Genomic DNA, 17,830 nt, shown 5'->3' with positions numbered 1-17,830 from the left:
ATGAAACATGTTACCTACAAAATCCTCCTGCTAAATCTATTAGCCTTCTCCTTTCTTTCCTTCGATTACCCTTTTCTTGTTGTTCGCTTTCTTTTCTCCAAATCCAAGTGAATGCCCAAATGCTCCCAAAATTACTCTAAGTGTACAAGAGTGTATGAGAGAGAGAATGAAAGGAGGGAGCCGAAATGAACTACCAAAGTTGTGAACTGATTCTCTGATGCTTTTTTATTGTTGATGTCTTATTTTTCTTCCTTTTTCTTCATTTTTCCTCTAATTTCCTTAACATGCAAATTTGTGTCCCTTCACCTTCCTTTTCTCCTATTTTCCTTTATTTTCATAAATAAATGTCAATTATTGCCTCTTTTCCTTTTTTCAATGCCTTTGCCAATATCCATAGCCACAAATGAACCAAAATTGATGCCCACTGTAGTGTTTTTCCCAACGTTCAGCTTGGAATACATGTTCCATGACCTTGGTCTTATTTTTTCTTTATTATCCTTTATTACATGAAACTTTAATCCAGAGTTGTTACAAACCCCTCCCCCATAGGGGAACACCATCCTTGGTGTTCTATGACACCTATGACTAGAAAACCATTAAAAAAAAACACAATTCATACTGGAAAACAAAAAACAAAAAACAAAAACAAAAACAAAAAAAAACCACTTATTGGAGCTTTATAACACAACTCATTGCGGTATAGCGCACACGCGTGCACACACACACACACACACACACACACACACACACACACACACACACACACATATATATATATATATATATTGTTGGCTTGAGGGGGCTTGGACCTAGGTTCAAATTTAGCTACGCTAACTAACAAAACCCTACACTACTGGCCCTTTTGGCAACAACTTGCTTAGCACAGGATGTAGTCTCACCCGAGGCAGTATTGGGGGATGCTAGAACCATGTTTCTACATCTAGAAGCCTATGCGATGTGCGGGTAAGGCGTTTCTTCAGTTTAAGGCTTGATCTGACCTTCACGAACCATTATCCTCAAAATACACAAACTTAAAGAAAATTCCAATAACAGAGTTATGAGCTTCGCCTAAGGGTCTAAACATGCATAAATTAACATATAATAATAGATCCAGATCTTCACAGCATAATTAAGACAATCTTACAGATGAATGGCATTCAACTGGGCATAAATACAAATAACACATAAGTATATAGTTCAGACACAAATTGCTTCAAATATTCTGTATTATTCCAAATCTTCAATACATATACTTTTCTAACCCTGCGCACACAGCTACAAGGGTTCGTGCACTCAGCTATAGACTTACCAAAGTGTCCTCGCGCACACAACAGTAGGAGCCTTCACCTGAATACAGAAAAGAACAATTCAAACTGTAAGCATCAATCATAACATTGAACTAACTTAAATTAACTTCTTAATGACTCCTCAATGACTCCCTTTTATATTGCTTACATTACATTTCCATGATTCATCAACCATGGGCAGAGCTTAATACAACTCATCCCTTTACAAAATAAGGGGCTTTGACTTGCCTAAAATCCCCTTTGACTCTTAACAACATGTGCTACTCGCACTCTGCTCCTCAAAATGCGGAGACTTTACAATATCTTATCAAAATTTGACTTAAGACTTAGCAAAAATTAACCCTGGGGGACCCCATCCCAACAGGCCCCCAACACAAAGATGTGACTTGTCCCAAGTCACTCTACTAGTATGTCCTTGACGCGTGCTTTGAGGCTGCTGAATTTTGACTTAAAGGCTTGAAGTTCTGTTGTACACTGCACGATGGCCTATTGAACGTCTTCAAACCAACTTCTCTTTAGTTGGCCCTTCGACTGCTAAGCCCATCGTCCTTTGTGTCTGCTGAAGGGATTCCAATTTTCTCTCGACATTCTATGACAGTGGCTTTCTTTGTCGGCCCATGGCTGTGTCCTTGCTGAAATGATAGAGGCCTTTCGATGCAGCTCATTGATCTGAGTCTGTATGGTTTTACCTTCTTGGAGTTTGGTGAACCTCTGCACATACACTAAGGTTCACGCTATCGCCCTGATCTCATCAAAATGCAGTTGCTTCTTGCAGATGTCAGCTTCAATTTTCTGCAAATGTGGGTCCTCCTGTAGTGAGGCCCACATTTCCATCGTACTTTCAAAAATTTGGTTGCAGTCTTTAACTACAGCGGCAATAACTTCCATATCAACTTTGATAGCAGCCTCACACTTCTCTCAGACTTTTGGAGGGGTGGTAGGCTGCGGCTTCATCTGAAGGTTTGAAATCTATAACTCCAGTTCAAACTTCACCTTTCCCACCTTGACCTTAGATTATTTCACTGCGACTGCCATCTTCTATAATTTCTCAGAAAAAGCTACCTTTGCTAGAATTTGGAGCTCGGGAAGCTCACTACATACCTGTGTTATCACTTCTTCCAACTACTGACTACACGCAACGACCTCTTCTCATTCTTTTAGCACCTGTGCCTTTTCCTCAAACATTTTTTGGTTGTTAGTCTTGACTTCACTTATAACCAGTAATGCCATCTATTCTCGGACCCGAAGCTCATCCGATACTCCCTGATGCAGCTCATGCAATGACTGAATAGGGAGCATTGCAAGGTTAAGGCTCAAGTTCTTTATATGCAATAGTCACGCCCTATTGTCTAAAGTCTCAACATGCAATGATCCCTTCGGCAACTGCATTGCACGGAGGTCTGTGGTAAGCTTTGTTGTTAATGTTGTCTCGCTTGCTTGCTTCAAGCGCGCTTGACCCACGCTCGCTTATATAACGCTTGTATGTACCTACAATTCCTTAAGGCCCTATTGGACCTTCATCAAAACTAATTTGTATTGATATTCAATGTGTACCCAGATATCTTCCACTGCATATCTGATGACATCCCCAATTTCATCAACGTCCCCCTCCATGAGGACCAGTGGCTTGGCATTGGCAGACTTGTCTGGTTTTTGTTTCTTTTGCGCACTGCTAATGCTCCACTTCTTCTACTTCCTGATAATGAACAGAGAAACAAAGTCCTTTGTGCCCACAAAAGGGTCTGTGACACCCTCTTCCTCCTCGACAGTTTCTGCGTTGACTGTGCATTCTGTCTCTAGCACAGTGGTTTCCTCCAGGTCAATTGTGACCTTCTTTACATATTTCTTTAGGTCTTTCTTCTCATCCTTCATCTCTACAATGGTCTTGCTTGTGCCTGTTGTTGTTGTCGTGTCGGTCAGGGTGAGCCAATTGCTCAACCACTTATTGATAATATCCAAAATATTTTCTTCTGCTACCATATATGGTAGTGCATACCAACCTTCCATCAAATCCTTCTTGGCACATATATATACATTGTGAAAATCGACCTTGAACTTTGCAACATTGCAGTATTGAGAAAATAGGGTAGGTGATAACCGCGGTTGTTTGTTAATAACCATGCGCATGTCCATTTCGAATAGAACCCAAAACATCTTATTCTCCATGGCCCTTGTAGGGTCTTTACATGCCCACAACGAGGCATATCGTGCAGCTTCACAGATATTCGGGTCCACCATCAGGAACTGTGATTCCTCAGTGCTCTCCAAGCTACTAATGCAATCAGAATTAACAACCATGCATAATGAAACAACTTTCCTTCCTCTTTTGCTTCGTGTAAATCATCTAGGAATTCTCGACACAGGTACCCCGCCCAGTTGAACCAGACCCCCTTGTTGCACTGCGCAACTAAGGAAACAACAGGGGCTAGCACTTCATCTGTGCAACACTTTCTCATAATATTCCTAGCCAAAATAGAGGTGGCAGCCTCATCGCTGATAGAGCTAATGACGTAGTGCCGAGACTTATTGATCAATCCAAAGTCACTCTTCATTTGATCTGATAGTTTCTTCTCCTATGACTTTCCTACAAAAGAATCATCCAGATTCACCCCCTGATAAGGTAGCGTGGTAATTTGTTTGATCAGCATCTCATCAATAGGGATGGGCATCCTGAGCCAAAGACACTCATCATGCACTAGAGCCAGCAATTGGCGCACACAGATAGTATTTATATTACTACGCCCGAAATGCAGAACATACAACATGTTCAACAATCCTGCGCGCTGAATTCCAGCAGCCCACTTCATTGGTTCAACTTGTGTGACGCCTGCTTCTTCATAATATATGAATCTTAGGTACTAGATGGGCCCAAACTGTGGGTATTTACTTCGATCATTTAAATCCCAATATTCCATTTTCAGTTGCAGTACCCAGGCCAACAATTTTCCCTCAATAGGTATGTCTTCAAGTAACAATGAAGTGAAAACATTATATTTAATAGCATCTAGGTCCTTCGTGATCTTGGACGTTGGCTTCCGTGGTGGCAAATACAGAGGCAACCTGGAAATGGGTTCGACTTCTTTGGCACTAATTTCTTCAAGGCCACCAACCAATTCCTTCTCATCCAAGTCCTACTGTTCCATTAGTTGTTATTTTATCCCTTTTCCCCTTTTGTCTCTGTTCAGTTGGAACTTTCCGTGATGATTTTTGAACCAGGGTCCGCTACGGCTTTTTTTGCTTCTTATTTGTTGTTGTTGAGGTATCAGACTGCATTCTTGTTGGGCTGTGTTATATTCTTTCCACAACTAGCCAACCTAGTTAACCGGGGGGTTAGAGGGGGGGAAGAAGCCCGCCCCCTTCATTGCATTGATTGTGCAGTGGGGGGGATCACAGGGGGTTTGAGGGGGGTGGGTAGGCCCCCTCTATGGGGTCTGGGGCAGTGCCCAGGGGAAAATATTTTTGGACCCTATATTAGGTTGGGTGGACCTACCTATGGTTTTGTGCACGGTTTTCGCACATGGTTTTGGATGCGATGGTTTTCAGTCCATGGTTTTGGATGCGATGGTTTTCGGTCCATGGTATTGGATGCTTTGGCATGTATAAATATGTATTGTAACATTGAAAGGAACATAATGAAAAATCAAGATGGTAGTCTCGGTTTTGGGATCCAGGGGAAAATCTTTGTGTATATGTGTTTTATGTGTTATGCTCTTGCATTTATTTATTTTCTATTCTTAGAATTCGTATGTAGGTAATTTCTGTACGGGGTTAAAACCTACATTTGGTATCAGAGTTGTTTTGGCTTCAAGGGGATGCCTTTGTTGCTGAGGGGTTTCGCTTGGGCCTGTGGTAGACCCTGTTCAGTGGGAGATCTGCGGGATCGATTCTGGTGGTGAAAGAAGATGGTGAGTGGTGGAAAGATAGAGATCGAGAAATTTAATGGTCATAGTTTTGAGTTGTGGAAACTCAAGATGGAGGATTTTTTGGTGGATAAAGATCAATGGATCGTGGTAGATCAGAGTACTAAACCAATGGGAGTGTTAGATGAAGAATGGAATAAGTTGGATTGGAAGGCTAAGAGAACAATATGATTGTGCATCTCAGATTCAGTATTGCTTAATGTATCAGGGGAATCTACGGCGAAGGCTTTGTGGGACAAGTTAGGGACTTTGTACCAATCTAAGTCTCTGGTGAATAAACTGTTCCTACGGAAAAAACTGTATAACCTGAGGATTAAAGATGGAGACTCGGTGTTGGCCAGATAAATTGATCTTGCAAACAAGGCTGATCTCCCTAATATTAAAAGATATCTAGCAACAAGCAGGACAAGCAAATCTACCTTTCTCTAAACATATTGCGATTCATTAATAAAAACTATAGAGGTGTTTAGACCCTACCTTAAGTCCAATGCTAGTTTGTAGCAGCCAACCTTCAACCATCCGAAAGAGTTTCCTTTTGAGAACCTGCAAACACAAACAAGCACACATCAAATAACACCTACATAGCTAATACCATAAATCATGTTCATTGTGGTGATCAAGGAATCCCAAAAATAAACCATAAAACACAACTTATTGAGAAAAATAAACTTATTTGTATTAACTTTGAAATAGAAGAACCTTACAACCTTTGGTGCATTGATGTTGTACAAGCTCTTCCCAGGGTCCGAAATAGGAATCTCCTTTACTTTGACAAGCCTCACACTCTTCCAAATGAGATCAAAGAGGTATGTAATATCTCCTCACAAAAGCTCAATTAGGAAGACTAAGTTCCAGCAGCATTTCACCTCAAAAACAGTCAGCCTTCAACCTCCTCAGTAACCAGCCCAATGCTTCATTTTATAGTGCAAAGGAAGGAGGTTACAGGTCCACCTATGAAGGGATAGAGTCCTCCTTCAAAGGGATAAGCTCCTCACATCAAGGGGTTAGCTCCTTAAGGTATGGGATGCATGAACCTTAAAGGAGCGAACTTTCCACCTCAAGATTCCTTCCAGAAGCTTCTAGAAATGACTCAAAGTGAGTTTTTAAGAATATACTTGCGCCTTTTTGACTTTTACAGGAGTCCGCACCTATAACACAGAGACAAAGCGATCATGTGTGCAAGGGACATGACCATTAGGTGCGGGACCGCAGGTAATGCTAAGAGAAAGTGCGGAACCAGAGTTTTAGAGACTTTTGAAGAATTTCTCTTATTTTCAAGGCTCGATATGAAGAACTGAGGTTTAAGACTTGCAAAGGAGGAAAGTATGAGTGGTAATGGACTCACACAGATTGCAGAATGTCAAGGTGACAATTTTTAGTGCAACAGATTGCCCCCTAAAGTGCGAAGTCTGTAATAGATGAAAATGAAGTCTTTCATGTATGAAGAGTGAAGTACTTTATCATTTCAAGGATTGTTCTGCGGATACCCTAGTCGGATCCTGTAAAAACATTCAATGAAAAATATATATATGTGAACATATCATCGCTGAGGTAGGCATTCCCATACTCAGATCAAAACTGACTAGAAAATTGACTAAACTGTTCTGATACAGGAATGATTTTGTAATACATCACGAGTATAGACATATGTAGACACAGTATGGGCACAACCATCTGTTTATGAATAGTCCACTGTATAATGAATAAAAAAATTCCTCGCAGCCTGGATGGTGGAAACTAGATCCAGGGTCTTGATTTCTACTTCCCAAACTAGTACGATTCTATCCATGTGAATGAATGTGTCGAAGTCGAACATGGTAGAAACCACTTGATTACTAGTTAATGGTGTGAATTGATAACAAGTGTGAGAGAAACCACCAATAATGTCAATGGCTCTCAAAGTACTCAGTACAATCCATGAAATGTGAATAAATGAGCTGATGTCGAACATGTCACATAATCCTTTGATCAAAGGTCGATGATGCAACCTATCATCGAAGGTGAGAAACCTGCCATTAGGGCATGCAGATTCCAAGGTACTGACGATTTCTAGATCATCTTTCTAGATAATGAGCTGAAGTCGATAGAAATTGATTTGTCGTAGGCAAGCCCACAACACAAAATCATAGATCAAGTTTTGAAGAAATATAGTAGCAAGGACTAACTCAGGGATGGTCAAAATGGATGACAGATATTTTGCAGATGAATGGCTTATTTGAACTGACCTCTTGAACACATAACGACATTGCAGATGGTTTGGTGACAATTGACCTAAAGCTAATACCCAGAAACTGGCTGAAGACTTTCAATATGGTTTGATTAACTGTTAGGCAAAGGATTTCCCAACCCAGGTGAAAAAAAAGTGTCGTTTTCAAGAGTGGTTAACTGCTTTTCTAAAACACAAAGTGTAACAAACAAGTTCATTTTTCTCTCTTTTCCCCCACCATTTCTGGCAAGTACCTCTTTATTTTTGACAAGCTTGAGGAGGATAACATTTGCTTGTTTATAAGCTCATCCTTTGGATGAGTCCAACTTAGTTTAAAATTCGAACCCTAAGAAGGAGTGGTTCGTTCCTGTTTAAAATTGAATAGGTCCTTTACTGTTAAACTTTAACGAGTCCAGTATAGGAGAAACTCGATGTTTTTCAATTTTAGGGAGTCAGAAGAAAAACATAAGGAAACTCCGTGGGTGTCCTTTTTCGTAAATTTGTGTCCCCCAAGCCTGAAAAAGTATAAAATAATACTTGAGAGAACCGCTTGACCATTACGATCAAGGAGTACTTTTCATAATTAGTGGCTCTGATATGAAAAAGTAAAAAAGCGATCGAAGACATGTTGTTTTAGAACCAGTATCAAACTTGAAACGACAAAAGTCCGGCGATCTTTTCATGTTTCTACGGTCAGAAAAGAGTTGTAAGTGGACCACCTTTTTAATCTATTGTAATGAGTTAAAAGGGAAAAACTCGGCAATCTTTTCATATTTTACGAGTCAAAAAAAGCTTGAAGAAGACTCGTCCTAGAGGAACGAGTGGTATAAAGGGTAGCAACTGATTCCGGCAATGGTGGAACTGCTCAAAAAATGTAATGGTTAAGAGGCTGGCTAACAAAACCACTCATAGTTGTGGTCCCCCAGGAAAGGAAAAACAACCAAGTGAAAGCATATGATTGGCCAAAGAGATGGTGGCAATGGAATGAAAACAACCAAGGCTCATCTAACAGAATCTAGCGGATAAAAATGACAATCACGAGATGTAAATTAGGTATAAGTTCATTTTTACACAAGCTTGAACCATAGAGAACTCCGCTTGGATTCAGTTTCATGTTTACACAAGCTTGAAACAAAAAACTATGCTTGTTATAAGTTCGCAGGCCCCCAACATAATGACTCAAATCGAGGTACATGCCCCCCAAGCTTCATTGCATTCAACCAAGTGGATGGAATGAAGGTTCACTTTCGAGATCTTGGAAAGACTCGACTTGGAAAGGGAGTTGTTTCACTTTTTAATGAGGTTGTCACAAGAAAAGAACTATCCTCAAAACCCTTGTTTCATTTTTTAACGAGCTTGACACAAGACAAGGAACTATGCTCATGACCCTTGATTCATTTTTTAATGAGCTTGACACAAAACAAAGAACTATGCTCAAGACATCCAGTTTCATTTTTTAACGAGGTTGATATAGGAAGAAATTATCCTCACAACATCCAATTTCATTTTTTAACGAGGTTGATACAAGAACAAACTATCCTTGCGATAGGTCAGGAATCAGAAAACGACTGTACCGCCTGATATTCAATTTCAAAGGGACTCACAGGCATCGCACCATGAAATGAATCCACCTTAGAATCAGAAGGTACGATCCGAGGATCATCAAAAGTAACAGTGTTCGATGAAATGATATGAATAGTTGAAATAGAAGGCAATATGTTAGGAGGAGGGAAGGAAAAAGTTCCTAGTAAACCAGAATCTTTAATCAAACCTACCCCAACATCCTTGTAAGAGATAGTTGTTTTACCAACATGTTGAATACTATCTAAAGAGGCTGGGTCGGATGAGAAATAACCCAGTTGGTCTATTGTAGCGATCTTTCCGTTATGAGGAAACTTAATAAGCCGAAAGACCGATGAAACAATAACAGTCATAGCATAAGACCAACTGCGGCCCAGGAGAAGTTTGTAATCTAGAGGGGCATCAACCACTTCCACATCTAGATTTATAGTTTTGCCTTCGACCACTATAGGTAAATCCTACAAAATACCAAAAGGATGGAACCCTCAGCCATCAAAAGCCTTTAGAATTGTTGGAGATTGATTGAGTGTGGGAGAACCAAGTGATTTCCAACACTGGATCGACATAATACACATAGAAGCCCCTTCATCAATCACAGTCCGAAAGCAAGGTCTGTTTTTAACTAACACTGGAATCTGGAAAGCCATTTGATGAGGAAGACGGGGTGTACTATTCTCTAAATCAAAGATCATTAGGTTCGAATCCTGAATATCAGTAGCTCCTATAGCAGACAATAGTAATTTACGCTGTGCTGGGCATGATTGCAGCACTTCCAAAGCCGACATTGCTAAAGGGGCAATGGCTAATTCTGAGTAGCTCTCGCAGCTGATTTCTGAAATATACCTTTAGCAGGTGGTTTGGTTACTAAGTCTGGGTTGGGTTTCTCAATCTGTAGTGGAGCAGACTTAGAAGAAGGTTGCGTTGATGGGTTTGAATTAGAAGATTTTGCTTCTTTACCATCAACAGGATTTTTACTACCATAATCTTTCGATCGTGTCGCAATCCTGACATGAGACATCATCATAATGGGTTCTTCTGAGGTATTCGAGGAAGAAGCAATCGATTTACTATATTGAGTAGGAGAAGGATCCTTCAAGACAACAGGCATTTGGGAACCTTTAACAAATTTCGAAAACTTTGATCAATATGGGCATTCTTTAGTAAAATGATCCTCGTCACAAATGAAACAAGGATAACAAGGTTTCCGTTTTTTGTCAGAAGATTAGTTTTTATTTGTTTTATCTTTTGAATTTTGATTGTTTTTGTTCTTCCCCTTCTCTTTACTACTGGATTTGGTCGTAGATGAATCTACGACATGGACGTCGGTAGAAACTTCAGCGAAAGAATCTCCTTTCAGGGAATCAGGTAAAGTTATTGTAGGAGAAGAATTCTTTGAAGATTTCTTCTTACTTTTAATACTAACTGAACCAATCATACCATCAGTGGCATGAGACCCTGAAGGAGCTATATTTTTTGGAAGATTAGGGATTTTTTCGTGTAAAGTACCTGACTGCGTATAAATGAGGTCAAGGTACTGAGCCTGAGCAATGACTTGCTCTTCAGTGACAACTCCTACCTTAGCTACATCTTCAGTGATTTTAGGTAATAATGATTTAACGAACCATTCCGCTAAAATTTGATCCGGAATGAAAACTTTCACTAAACGCCTTCTACGTCGCCATTCATGAATATGATCAGAAATATATGTGGATGTGGATTGTTTTAGTGAAGTTAACAGTTCCATGCCATTGTCGTATCTGACAGGCAACTGAAAATGAGTTAAGAAAGAAGTGGCTAACTGACTGAAATTATAAAAAGAGCCTCGTGGTAACTCAATGTACCATTTGGCGGCAAGACCAATAAGAGTTCTTTGAAAAAGACATAAGCGAATTGAATCATCAATAATGGAATTAGATGCACACCAGAGGTGATAAGTCATCACATGATTCGAGAGATCTTCTCCTGACTTACCCTCAAACTTCGGGATCATTGGGCAACTTATTAGGCATTGGCGGCCAATATGGAAGATAGTAAATCAGATCGTTCGTAAGGTGTGACAAATCAGGTAAAACCAAAGTTGTAATAAATGGTAACTGAGAGTTAGGTTCACGAAAACCTTGAGTAATGAGACCAGCTCCAGGAGGAGGATATCTAGGATAACCTGGAATCGAATTTGCATTAGGAATGTTATAACCTCCTGGAAAACCAGGATTAACCGGACCAAACTGGGGTTGTTGAGGCTGTTTATAAGTATAGCTAGGGTACGGTTGATACTGATAAACTGGGTTTTGTACAGTAGGACCGAATTGATATTTTCCCTGGTACGGTTGACTCGTGGCAATTGTACTTTGACCAGCTTGTCCTACAAGCATCTGGACCGAAGTCTGAACTATAGGTCCTGACTGGGGCACAGAGACTTGAGGATTTTGCACTGATGTAGGGATAGTAGAAACCAGAGCTACAGATACTCCAAAAAGAGGTGTGGTAGGTTGAACAGAAAATGCAGCAGTTGCAGTAGTAGTTCGAGGCGGAGTCTGAGGTGAGTTAGGCCTAAGCTGTTGAACTAAAACAGGTGCAGAGGTTTGAACTGTGGGTTGGACAGGTTGCTGGGTTGGACCAGAAACCAAAGGTTGTCTAGCTTGATGAGGTAACTGCACATTAGGTTGCAAAGTCTATTGAGTTTGAGAGGGATCCCACACCATATTCATTCTGGGACCCATAAAAGGTTGTACGTAAGGAGGACCATAACCTGGTTGAACGTAGGGTTGATAATTAGGAGGTACATTTCCAATTCCTTGTAAAAATGACTGACCAGAAGGCGGTTGGAAACCTTGAGTTGGGTACTAACCTTGAGGTTGATAACCCTGAGGCACGTACTGAATCTGGGGTTGATAAGCATCCTGAGGAATATGGGGTTGACCTTGGGGTATGTACTGTCCTGAAGGTTGAAAACCTTGAGGTAGCCTTCCAAGCAGAAACTGACTACCTTGGGTTTGCCCCCCAGGTGATAACTGACTACCTTGAGGTTGCCCCCCAGGCCGTAACTGACTACCTTGAGGTTGAGGATTTGGAATACTACCAGAGATCATAAATATCTATTCTGCGTTCAACATCTTGGTTCCATTATAACCAGGTGATAATTGATATTCAGTCGGTCAAGGAGTTGCTCCTGAAAAAGTATCAGAAAGTGACTGGTACCCCAAAGGAACAGTAGGACCGCCATATAAAATTGTTTCCGATGATTGGGAAAACATGGATGATTGTCTTGACATGATTGTTCAAGGATAATAATCTCTGGGTGTAGGACGAAAATAATCACACGTAAACAAAGAAAATTTCAATAAAAGCACCTAAAGTCTCTAAAGAAACAAACAACTGAATCACATGCCTAAAAAAACTAAGAGTTCAAACCACACACAAATAGTAACTTCCCATACTAAAAACACTAGTTGGTGATGAAATCCAACGTCGTAGAATTTTAATACAGAAAGAGCGGTTGGAACAGTTACCCCGACAACCTACTTAATGAAACAGACTGGCACAAGTTTCTTCACAAAACCATCTCGAGTGAGAACCCCTAGAGAGTCCAAGTGAGTCTAGTCGATGTCTGCTCCAGGTACAGTGAGACCCGTCCTTCACCATCACCTTAGGAAATAATCTTAAGTTTATGGACACTAAGGTTACCAACAACAACAAATACAACTAGGGGAACAGTCTACGATCCGATCTACGCGCAAAGGAAGAGTAACAAATCTCAATCCCCTTGAAGGCTCCTCGACATGATCAATCCAAGGTTTACCAACAAGTGACCCCAGGCTCCTTGACAATGGTTAATCCGAGGTTTACCGTTTTTAATACGCGTAAATCTTTTATCTTTCCCAATGAAACAGACTTGATTGTCTCAAAGGTTCGGACATGATCTCGTGATTGACTCCTTGAAGAGGAGCTTCCCAGATTATACCAATTACAATTGGATTTATTTCCTACCACAAGATATAGCTACTTGTTTGTTTTAACTATCTTGGAGATTTAATTACTCCCTACTCCAAGATACTAGCCTAAGCTATATTGGTGATAAGAGCCCTAGAAATAAAAAGATTGCTAGATCAATTTTAATTAAGCGTTACTTTTATGGGCTGTTTCTTAATTCAATAGGTATGGAAATGAAACTTTGATGGTGTGAAGACTCGACTTCAAAAACACTAAAAAATGCACCTAAAATGATAAACAATTCGTTTTTCCTTCAATGAATTCTAGCTAAAAGAAAGAGTTCGAAAATGCAATTCTTTAAGAAACTAGTCTTTCTTTCAACATGGAAATGGGAAGAAAATATTTTTGTCTTTTTCAATAATAACGCAAAATGAGACTACTAATTATGCTCACAATAAATCCCTTTCACTTTTCAACACTCAAAACTACAAAAAACAATTTCCTTCAAAAGAGATTTAGAAGTTCTAGAAAAGCACTCAAAACTACAAAAACTAATTTTGAGATCTAAAAACTTGAAAAAACCTAATTGAATAAAAGCTTGAATCCTTTTTGAGGACGTTTTACTTAGTTGTTCAATAAACTAAGGATTAATTCGTTCAGAATAACAAATCAATCAAAAGACATCTAGCTATGTTCTCTTTTATAAAAATGAAATTTAAAACGTATAATCTATTTCTCACCAAAGGCAGATTTCACAAACCAGTTAGACTCATCAAGAAGACAAAAGGACACCAGGGTAATCTAAGGTTTCTTAGGCTTCTAATCTTTGAGTCACTACATAGACCAAGTGAAAACCAAGCCAGGCATGCAAACTTCTAGAAAATCATCTAAAACAAAAATGCCAATGGAACTTACTTGCAAGAGAGTTTTGACAGAACACATGCAGAACTGGGTAGATACTAAAAGCCGTAAATGAAACCTAAACTTAACTGGAAGAAAACATTTTAGGTTTTTCAAAAAATTTTACAAGGTCCGCAGGCTTCCAGAAGAACCAGATGCGGTACCGCTCTGTGTACTAAAGGAAAAGTGCGGAGATGACCGCACTATCTGTAAAGAGAAAGTGCGGTCCCCTGAAAACTTCGAAAAAACAAAAAATAATCCAGATCCTAAAAACTACCCAATCCCACACACATCAAGCAAAAACCAGAAATGAGAACAAGTTTCTCAAGTCAAAGACAGAAGAAAACCAAAAACCAAATTCAGAACCCCAGTGGAGTCGCCAATTTGTTGGTCGGATAAATCAATCTTGCAGACAAGGCCGATCTCCCTAGTATCAAAAGATATCTAGCAACAAGAAGGACAAGAAAATCTACCTTTCTCTAAACCTATTGCGATTCATTAATAAAAACTATAGAGGTGTTTAGATCCTATTTAAGTCCAATGCTAGTTTGTAGCAGCCAACCTTCAACCGTCCGAAAGTGTTTCTTTTGAGAACCTACAAACACAAACAAGCACACATCAAATAACACCTGCATAGCTAATATCATAAATCATGTTCATTGTGGTGATCAAGGAATCCACAAAATAAACCATAAAACACAGCTTATTGAGAAAAATAAACTTATTTGTATTAACTTTGAAATAGAAGAACCTTACAACCTTTGGTGCCTTGATGTTGTACAAGCTCTTCCTAGGGTCCGAAACAGGAATCTCCTTTACTTTGAAAAGCCTCACACTCTTCCAAATGAGATCAAAGAGGTATGTAATCTCTCCTCACAAAAGCTCAATTAGGAAGACTAAGTTCCAGCAGCATTTCACCTCAAAAATATTTAGCTTTCAACCTCCTCAGTAACTAGCCCAATGCTTCATTTTATAGTGCAAAGGAAGGAGGTTACAGGTCCACCTATGAAGGGATAGAGTCCTCCTTCAAAGGGATAAGCTCCTCACATCAAGGGGTTAGCTCCTTAAGGTATGGGATGCATGAACTTTAAAGGAGTGAACTTGTCACCTCAAGATTCCTTCCAGAAGCTTCTAGAAATGACTCAAAGTGAGTTTTTAAGAATATACTTGCGCCTTTTTGACTTTTACAGGGGTCCGCACCCATAACACAGAGACAGAGCCGTCAGGTGCGCAAGGGACATGACCATTAGGTGTGGGACCGCAAGTAATGCTAAGAGAAAGTGCGGAACCAGATTTTTAGAGACTTTTGAAGACTTTCTCTTATTTTCAAGGCTTGATGTGAAGAACTGAGGGTTAAGACTTGCAAAGGAGGAAAGTATGAGTGGTAATGGACTCACACAGATTGCAGAATTTCAAGGTGACAATTTTTAGTGTAACACTTGGTGATAGAGCATATGAATGCATTTAATACTATGGTAAGTCAGTTATTATCTATTGATATTAAAATTTCAGATGAAGATAAGTGCATCAGTTTGTTGTGTTCTCTACCAGATTTGTGGGATATTTTGGTTATTGCAATAGATAGCAATGCAACTACCTTGTAGTTTGATGAAATAGTCTCATCCTTGCTGACGAAGGAGATGAGAAGGAAAAATATGGAGAGCCATAATGGTGATGCCTTTTCTGTACGAGGATGGTCCCAGAACATAAACAAAAATAAGTCATCGAGTGGGAGATCTAAATCTAGAGGGAGATCTAAATCTCCAGGAAAACTTGTAAAGGTGGTGTGCTGGAAATGTGGAAAGGAAGGGCACTACAAAAGGGATTGTAAATCTAAAGCTCCTGACAAAGGAAAGGGATCTAATGATGCTCCTTCTACAGAGGAAAAAACCATCTCAGATGAAGGTGGGGATGTGTACTTGGCTTCTTCAAGTACACATGTAGATCATGAGGCATGGTTGATTGACTCAGGTGCATCCTTTCACTTCACTCCCCATAGAGAGTGGTTCTGCGAGTATGAGAAATATGATGGTGGTGATATCTTGTTGGGGGGTGACAGGAAGGCTAGAATTGTTGGTCACGGAAAAGTAAAGTTGAAGTTGCAAGGTGGAAGGGTTAGAACACTTCCAGGTGTGTTGCATATTCCTGCATTGTCCGGAAATCTGATTTCCATAAGCAAATTGGATGATGCAGGTGTAAAAACAATGTTCGAGAAGGATACCTGCAAGATGGTTCAGGGAGCACTAATATTGATGCAGGGATTTCAGATTGGAACTCTATACAAGTTGCAAGGTAGCACTGTTGTTGATGGGTGCAACAGTTTTGTGGTTCCTAAAAGTGGAGCAAAAAATCTAGTGGTCTTTGGAGAGAAGACCATGTTATGGCATCAAAGGCTTGGACATATTGGAGAGAAGGGACTTCAAATACTTCATGGTAAAGGTATGAGTAATAGCTCTCTAGATTTTGATTTCTGTGAAAATTGTGTATATGGGAAGTAGAATCGGGTGAGTTTCCCCTCTAGTGGTAAGAGGGTAAAACAGATATTAGAACTTGTGCACAGTGATGTGTTTGGACCTGTGAAGGTTCCATCACTGGGTAAGTCTATGTACTATGTATCATTTATAGATGACTTCTCAAGGAATACATGGATATATTTCCTTAAGAAGAAATTTGAAGTCTTTGACAGGTTTAAAGAATTTAAGGCTCTGGTGGAAAACTAGATAGAGAAGAAGATAAATGTGTTGAGGACAAATAATAGTGGAGAGTTTTGCAATAAAGAATTTGAAGAATTCTGTAAGAAGTGTGGTATAGCATGGCAGAAGACTACTCCATACACACTTGAGAAAAATGGAGTTGCAGAAAGAATGAACAAGACATTGATGGAAAGGGAAAGGGAAAGAAGCATACTCAGTGGTGTCGGGTTACGATAGGAATTCTGGGTAGAGGTGGTGGAGACAACATGTTACCTGGTCAACAGATCACCTTCATCAGCGTTGGAGAATAAGACTCCACAAGAGGTATGCACTGGTAATAAACCCTCTCTTTCACATCTGATGGTATTTGGATGTGATGCATATGTACATGTTCCAAAGGAGAAAAGAGCCAAGTTTGATAGTAAATCTGAAAAGTGAATCTTTATTGGGTATAAGGATGGTTTAAAGGGTTATAAGTTTTGGAACCCAGTAACAAGGAAGGTTGTGTACAACCGAGATGTGGTATTTAGAGAGGTGAAAGATGTTATTAAACATGAAGTCCAGCCAAAGGAACCTGAGAAGATAGAGTTTGAGCTTAAGGAGGAAGAATCAGACTCTACAACAGAGGAGGAATCAGAAGATGAAGAGCCTCAAACTCTGGGTGTCAGAAGTCAAATTTTGCTTTATTTGTTACTAATGATGATCCCAGAACTGTGAAGGAAGTAGTAGATTTAGAGGATGGAAAACTCTGGAAAGAGGCCATGGTTGATGAAATGGAATCTTTGCACAAAAATGAGGCTTGGGATCTAGTGGAGTTGTCGGCTGGAAGGAAACCCATTGGCAGCAAATGGGTGTTCAAGAAGAAGACAAATGCAGAAGGAAAGGTGGAGAAATACAAAGCTCGGTTGGTAGCAAAAGGTTATTCCCAGGTGTCGAGAATTGATTTGGGTGATATTTTTTCTCCTGTTTCCAAGTTAGCTTCTATTAGATTACTTTTATCTATTGCTACTGCTTTTGATTTTGAGATAGAACAGATGGATGTGAAGACGACATTTCTTCATGGGGATCTGGAAGAGGAGATCTACATGAAGCAACCTGAAGGTTTTGCGGTGAAGGGTAAGAAAGAACTGGTATGCAAGTTAAAGAAGTCTTTGTATGGGTTAAAACAATCACCAAGGATGTGGTATCAAAAATTTGATACATTTATATGGGTACTTGGCTTCACTAGAAGCAAATCAAATCACTGTGTGTATTTTAAATTAATTGGTGACCGTGTTATTTACCTGGTCTTGT

This window comes from Pinus tabuliformis, chromosome 9, assembly GCF_031772625.1.
Source record: "Pinus tabuliformis cultivar Carrire ecotype Pingquan chromosome 9, CPIR1, whole genome shotgun sequence".
Classification (NCBI taxonomy): domain Eukaryota; kingdom Viridiplantae; phylum Streptophyta; class Pinopsida; order Pinales; family Pinaceae; genus Pinus; species Pinus tabuliformis.
This window is presented reverse-complemented; position numbering follows the sequence as displayed.